The 5,919-nt window shown below is 62.7% G+C and overlaps 1 non-coding gene across 1 annotated transcript; it reads left to right on the top strand.

Moving 5' to 3' along the window:
* Positions 1-1,679: 1,679 nt before the first annotated feature.
* On the top strand, positions 1,680-1,798 carry LOC131866887 (5S ribosomal RNA). The gene has a single exon (XR_009365486.1). It is a non-coding gene; the product is annotated as a 5S ribosomal RNA (ribosomal RNA).
* Positions 1,799-5,919: the final 4,121 nt, after the last annotated feature.

Here is a 5,919-nt window from a genome sequence, read left to right as displayed (position 1 = left end):
AGGCGCGCAACCCAGCCAAGGTGCCCACCGCAGCGAAGGTGCACGCGAGGTGCGCACCCGAGGTGCACACCCGGGGCAAACCGGGCTCCGACTTCGTGCACGCCGCACCTTGGAGCACACTTCAGAGCGCTCCTTGGTACGCACCAGGGCGCGCAACCCAGCCAAGGTGCTCACCCCGGCGAAGGTGCACGCGAGGTGCGCACCCGGGGCAAACCGGGCTCGGACTTCGTGCACGCCGCACCTTGGAGCACACATCGGAGCGCTCCCGGGTTCGCACCAGCATTGCGCACCTTTGATGCGCTGCCTTCACTAATTTCCAGAAAAGGCAAAAAAAAGAAAAAAATGAGATTTTAAAATTTCCGTTTTGAAAGATAGTGAAAAAAACGGAACGCGGGTGCCATCTTGAGCCCGCCCTGGTGTGCAGCCCAGGCAAGTTGTGCGCACCAAGGCACCCACCCTGGCCAAGGTGGGTCACGGGGTGGGTCCTAGGGTGGGTAACGGGGTGGGTACTAAGGTGCGTGCCAAGGTGGGTCATAGGGTGGGTGTGCACCAACCCTAGCCAGGGTAGGTCACGGGGTGGTTGTCGGGGTGGGCGTCAAGGAGCCAAGGTGGGTGGCAAGTAGCCAAGTTGCGTGCCAAGGTGGGTGTCGGGGTGGGTGCCAAGGATCCAAGGTGGGTGCCAAGGAACCAAGGTGGGTGTCTGGGTGGGTGCCGAGGTGGGAGCCAGGGTGGGTCCCAAGGTGAGTGCAAAGGTGGGTGCCAGGGTCAAGGTGAGTGCCAATGTGGGTTCCAAGGTGCCAGGGTCAGGGTGAGTGCCAATGTGGGTTCAAAGGTGCTAAGTTGGGTGCGAGGTTGGGTGCGAGGGTGGGTGGGTGCCAAGGTGTGCTAGGTGGAAGCCCGGGTGGGTCGGCATCCCATGGGTGTCGAGTTGGGTGCCTGATGGGTGCTTCTTGTCAAGTTTTAGTCGTCGGGACTCATTTCGAGCCTTAGAGGTCGTTTCTTGTCCGGTTGCCCTGTCTTCGACCTGGGAACCCAATTTTGGTCCTCGGGTCCCATTTTTTTTTGTCTCGCATCCCACTTTTGGCCTGTGGCCTTTTCGGGGTCGATTCTCGTTTTGGGCATCAGAGCATGTTTCTTCTCCTAAAACCCAATATTTGTTTATTAAGTCTCGGAACACATTTTTGTTCTCGTGGACCCATCATGGGTCTTGGAACGCATTTGTGGTCCTTGGGTCCCATTTTGCATCCCGAAACTTGTGTTTTGGTGCTTGATCCCTATTTTGGGTGCCCACCTTGCACCAAGTGCGCACCCGGGGCAAACCGAGCGCCTTGGTGCACCGGGGCAAGATCGAGCGTGCACCCGAGGCGCCCCGAACATGCACCAAGGTGCACTCGGCCCACATGTGAGCGCAGGTCGTTGCGCCCGAGGTGGTGTGTGGGCACCGCGTTGCAGACGGGACACTGCACGCACACGACGCCCCCTCCAGGTGCACGCACGTAGGCCGGGCCGGGTGCACACCCGACGCCCTAGCAAGGTGCGCGCACCCGGGCAGGGCTCACACTTGGCGAACGGGGCGCACTTCGCGAGGGAGGGTGTGCACCTCGACGGGGGTGGGTGGCCGGGGTGGATTCGCACGTGGGTCGCGGTTTGCTAAGTACACACTGCGACAAGCTCATAACGGGTGCGATCATACCAGCGTTAGTGCACCGGATCCCATCAGAACTCCGCAGTTAAGCGCGCTTGGGCCGGAGTAGTACTGGGATGGGTGACCTCCCGGGAAGTCCCGGTGTTGCACCCTTTTTTAGTTTTTCGCCGGGCGTCGCAATGCTATTTGAATAAACCTTTTGCCCGTTTGCGTTCTCGTCGGGGCCGGGCCGGGCCGGGGTGCGCTGCCCGCACTACCGCGCGCGCGGGGGCGACACCGAGCGCGCACCCGAGGCGCCCCGAGCACACAGGCCACGGTGCAACCCGGGCGTTGTGCGCGCACCCCGGTGCGCCCGAGGTGCTGCGCGCGCACCCAGGTGAAATCGGTGTGCACCTCGGCCAGTGCGCGCTCGGTCGAGTCGCGCACGTTGGCCAAGGTGCACGGTGATGTTTCTTACTCTAAGGTTCCGCACCAGACGCCCGGGACAGGTGAGCGAAGCTGGGCGGGGCCGGGTGCGCGGCCGGGGCAGGTGCACGCAGCTGGAGAGAGCTTTGGAGCACACTTCGGAGCGCACCAATGATGCGCTCCATTCAAAAGTTTCCTGAAAAGGCAAAAAAAGTTGAGATTATAGAATTTCCCACTTGAGAGATTGTAAAAAAAAAAAATTTAAAATGAAGGAAACGCGGGTGCCAAGGTGTGCGCAGCCCAGCCAAGGTGTGCGCACCAAGGCGCCCACCCTGGCGAAGGTGCACGCAAGGTGCGCACCCGAGGCAAACCGGACAATTAACCCAACTTTCGACTTCGCGCGCACCTTGGAGCGCACTTCGGAGCGCTCCTTGGTGCGCACCAATCTTGGGCACCTCGGAGTGCACCATGGCGCCCACCAAGGTGCGCACCCGGGGCAAACCGAGCTCCGACTTCGTGCGCACCTTGGAGCGCACGAAAGGTGCGCACCATGGCGCCCACCAAGGTGCGCAGCCCAGCCAAGGCGTGCGCATCAAGGTGCGCACCCTGGCGAAGGTGCGCACCCGGGGCAAACCGAGCTCCGACTTCGTGCGCACCTTGGAGCGCACAAAAGGTGCGCAACCCAGCCAAGGTGTGCGCACCCCGGTCAAACCGAGCTCCGAATCGTGCGCACCAGAGGTGCACGCCATCGTGCGCACCTTGGAGCACACTTCGGAGCCCTCCTTGGTGCGCGCCGATGTTGCGCACCTCGGAGCGCACCCGGGGAAAACAATGCAATTAACCCGACTTTCGACTTCGTGGGCACCTCGGAGCGCTCTCGGGTTCGCACCTCGGAGCACACCGAGGTGCGCACCTTTGATGCGCTGCCTTCACCAATTTCCAGAAAAGGCAAGAAAACATTGAGAAGGTGTGCGCACCGAGGTGCCCAACCTGGCGAAGGTGCACGCGAGGTGCGCACCCGGGGCAAACCGGGCTCCGACTTCGTGCACGCCGCACCTTGGAGCACACTTCGGAGCGCTCCTTGGTGCGCACCAGGGCGCGCAACCCCGCCGAAGGTGCACGCGAGGTGCGCACCCGGGGCAAACCGGGCTCCGACTTCGTGCACGCCATGGTGCGCACCGCGGCGAAGGTGCGCACCCGGGGCAAACCGGGCTCCGACTTCGTGCACGCCGCACCTTGGAGCACACTTCGGAGCGCTCCTTGGTGCGCACCAGGGCGCGCAACCCAGCCGAGGTGCCCACCCCGGCGAAGGTGCACGCGAGGTGCGTACCCGGGGCAAACCGGGCTCCGACTTCGTGCACGCCGCACCTTGGAGCACACTTCGGAGCGCTCCTTGGTGCGCACCATGGTGCCCACCAGGCCGCGCAACCCAGCCAAGGTGTGCGCACCAAGGTGCACGCGAGGTGCGCACCCGGGGCAAACCGGGGTCCGACTTCGTGCACGCCGCACCTTGGAGCACACATCGGGGCGCTCCCGGGTTCGCACCGGCGTTGCGCACCGTGGTGGGCACCTCGGAGCACACCAAGGTGGGCAGCGAGGTGCGCACCTTTGATGCGATGCCTTCACTAATTTCCATAAAAGGCAAAAAAAAAACGAGATTTTAAAATTTCCGTTTTGAAAGATAGTGAGAAAAAGGGAATGCTGGTGCCATCTTGAGCCCGCCCTGGTGCGCAGCCCAGCCAAGGTGTGCGCACCAAGGTGCCCACCCTGGCGAAGGTGCGCGCCCGGGCAATTAACCCAACTTCCAACTTCGCGCGCGCCAGGGTGGGAGCGCACCCAACAACCGGGCCTGGGAAGAGCCAATGCGAGAAACCCCACCAAACGCTCTGACAAAAAAAGAGGGGGCGCTCCAGTAACCCCGCTTCGGAGCGCACCCTGGGCAAACCCAGCCAAGGTGCCCACCCCGGCCAAGGTGCAGGCGAGGTGCGCACCCGGGGCAAACCGGGCTCCGACAACGTGCACGCCGCACCTTGGAGCACACTTCGTAGCGCTCCCGGGTGCGCACCTCAGAGCACACCAAGGTGGGCAGCGAGGTGCGCACCTTTGATGCGCTGCCTTCACTAATTTCCAGAAAAGGCAAAAAAAAAAGGAGATTTTAAAATTTCCGTTTTGAAAGATAGTGAAAAAAACGGAACGCGCGTGCCATCTTGAGCCCGCCCTGGTGCGCAGCCCAGGTAAGGTGCCCACCCTGGCAAAGGTGCGCACCCGGGCAATTAACCCTACTTCCGACTTCGTGCGCGCCAGGGTGGCAACCGGGCCTCGGAAGAGCCAATGCGAGAAACCCCACCAAACGCTCCGACAAAAAAAGAGGCGGCGCTCCAATAACCCCGCTTCGGAGCGCAGCCGGGGCAAACCCAGCCAAGGTGCCCACCCCGACGAAGGTGCACGCGAGGTGCGCACCCGGGGCAAACCGGGCTCCGACAACGTGCACGCAGCACCTTGGAGCACACTTCGAAGCACTCCCGGGTGCCCACCGGCGTTGCGCACCGTGGTGGGCAGCGAGGTGCGCACCTTTGATGCGCTGCCTTCACTAATTTCCAGAAAAAGGCAAAAAAAAATGAGATTTTAAAATTTCCGTTTTGAAAGATAGTGAAAAAAAAGGAACGCGGGTGCCATCTTGAGCCCGCCCTGGTGCGCAGCCCAGGCAAGGCATGCGCACCAAGGTGCCCACCCGAGGTGCACACCCGGGGCAAACCGGGCTCCGACTTCGTGCAGGCCGCACCTTGGAGCACACTTCGGAGCGCTCCTTGGTGCGCACCATGGTGCCCACCAGGGCGCGCAACCCAGCCAAGGTCTGCACACCAAGGTGCCCACCCCGGCGAAGGTGCACGCGAGGTGCGCACCCGGGGCAAACCGGGCTCCGACTTCGTGCACGCCATGGTGCCCACCGCGGCGAAGGTGCACGCGAGGTGCGCACCCGGGGCAAACCGGGCTCCGACTTCGTGCACGCCGCACCTTGGAGCACACTTCGGAGCGCTCCTTGGTGCGCACCATGGTGCCCACCAGGGCGCGCAACCCAGCCAAGGTGTGCGCACCAAGGTGCACGCGAGGTGCGCACCCGGGGCAAACCGGGGTCCGACTTCGTGCACGCCGCACCTTGGAGCACACATCGGAGCGCTCCCAGGTTCGCACCAGCGTTGCGCACCTTTGATGCGCTGCCTTCACTAATTTCCAGAAAAGGCAAAAAAAAACGAGATTTTAAAATTTCCGTTCTGAAAGATAGTGAAAAAAACGGAACGCGGGTGCCATCTTGAGCCCTTCCTGGTGCGCAGCCCAGGCAAGTTGTGCGCACCAAGGTGCCCACCCTGGCGGAGGTGCGCGCCCGGGGCAATCCGGGCTCCGACTTCGTGCACTGCATGGTGCCCACCAAGGCGCGCAACCCAGCCAAGGTGCCCACCGCAGCGAAGGTGCACGCGAGGTGCGCACCCGAGGTGCACACCCGGGGCAAACCGGGCTCCGACTTCGTGCACGCCGCACCTTGGAGCACACTTCAGAGCGCTCCTTGGTGCGCACCAGGGCGCGCAACCCAACCAAGGTCTGCACACCAAGGTGCTCACCCCGGCGAAGGTGCACGCGAGGTGCGCACCCGGGGCAAACCGGGCTCGGACTTCGTGCACGCCGCACCTTGGAGCACACATCGGAGCGCTCCCGGGTTCGCACCAGCATTGCGCACCTTTGATGCGCTCCAATAACCCCACTTCGGAGCGCACCAGAAACCCCACTGGACGCTTGGGCAAAAATGTAATGCGCACCCGAAGCCCCTACCCAGAAATCCCCAGTTCGGACATGGGGAGCTGCAACGGTAAAAA

The sequence above is a fragment of the Cryptomeria japonica genome, unplaced genomic scaffold, assembly GCF_030272615.1.
Source record: "Cryptomeria japonica unplaced genomic scaffold, Sugi_1.0 HiC_scaffold_156, whole genome shotgun sequence".
In the NCBI taxonomy this organism is placed as follows: domain Eukaryota; kingdom Viridiplantae; phylum Streptophyta; class Pinopsida; order Cupressales; family Cupressaceae; genus Cryptomeria; species Cryptomeria japonica.
This window is presented reverse-complemented; position numbering and strand designations above follow the sequence as displayed.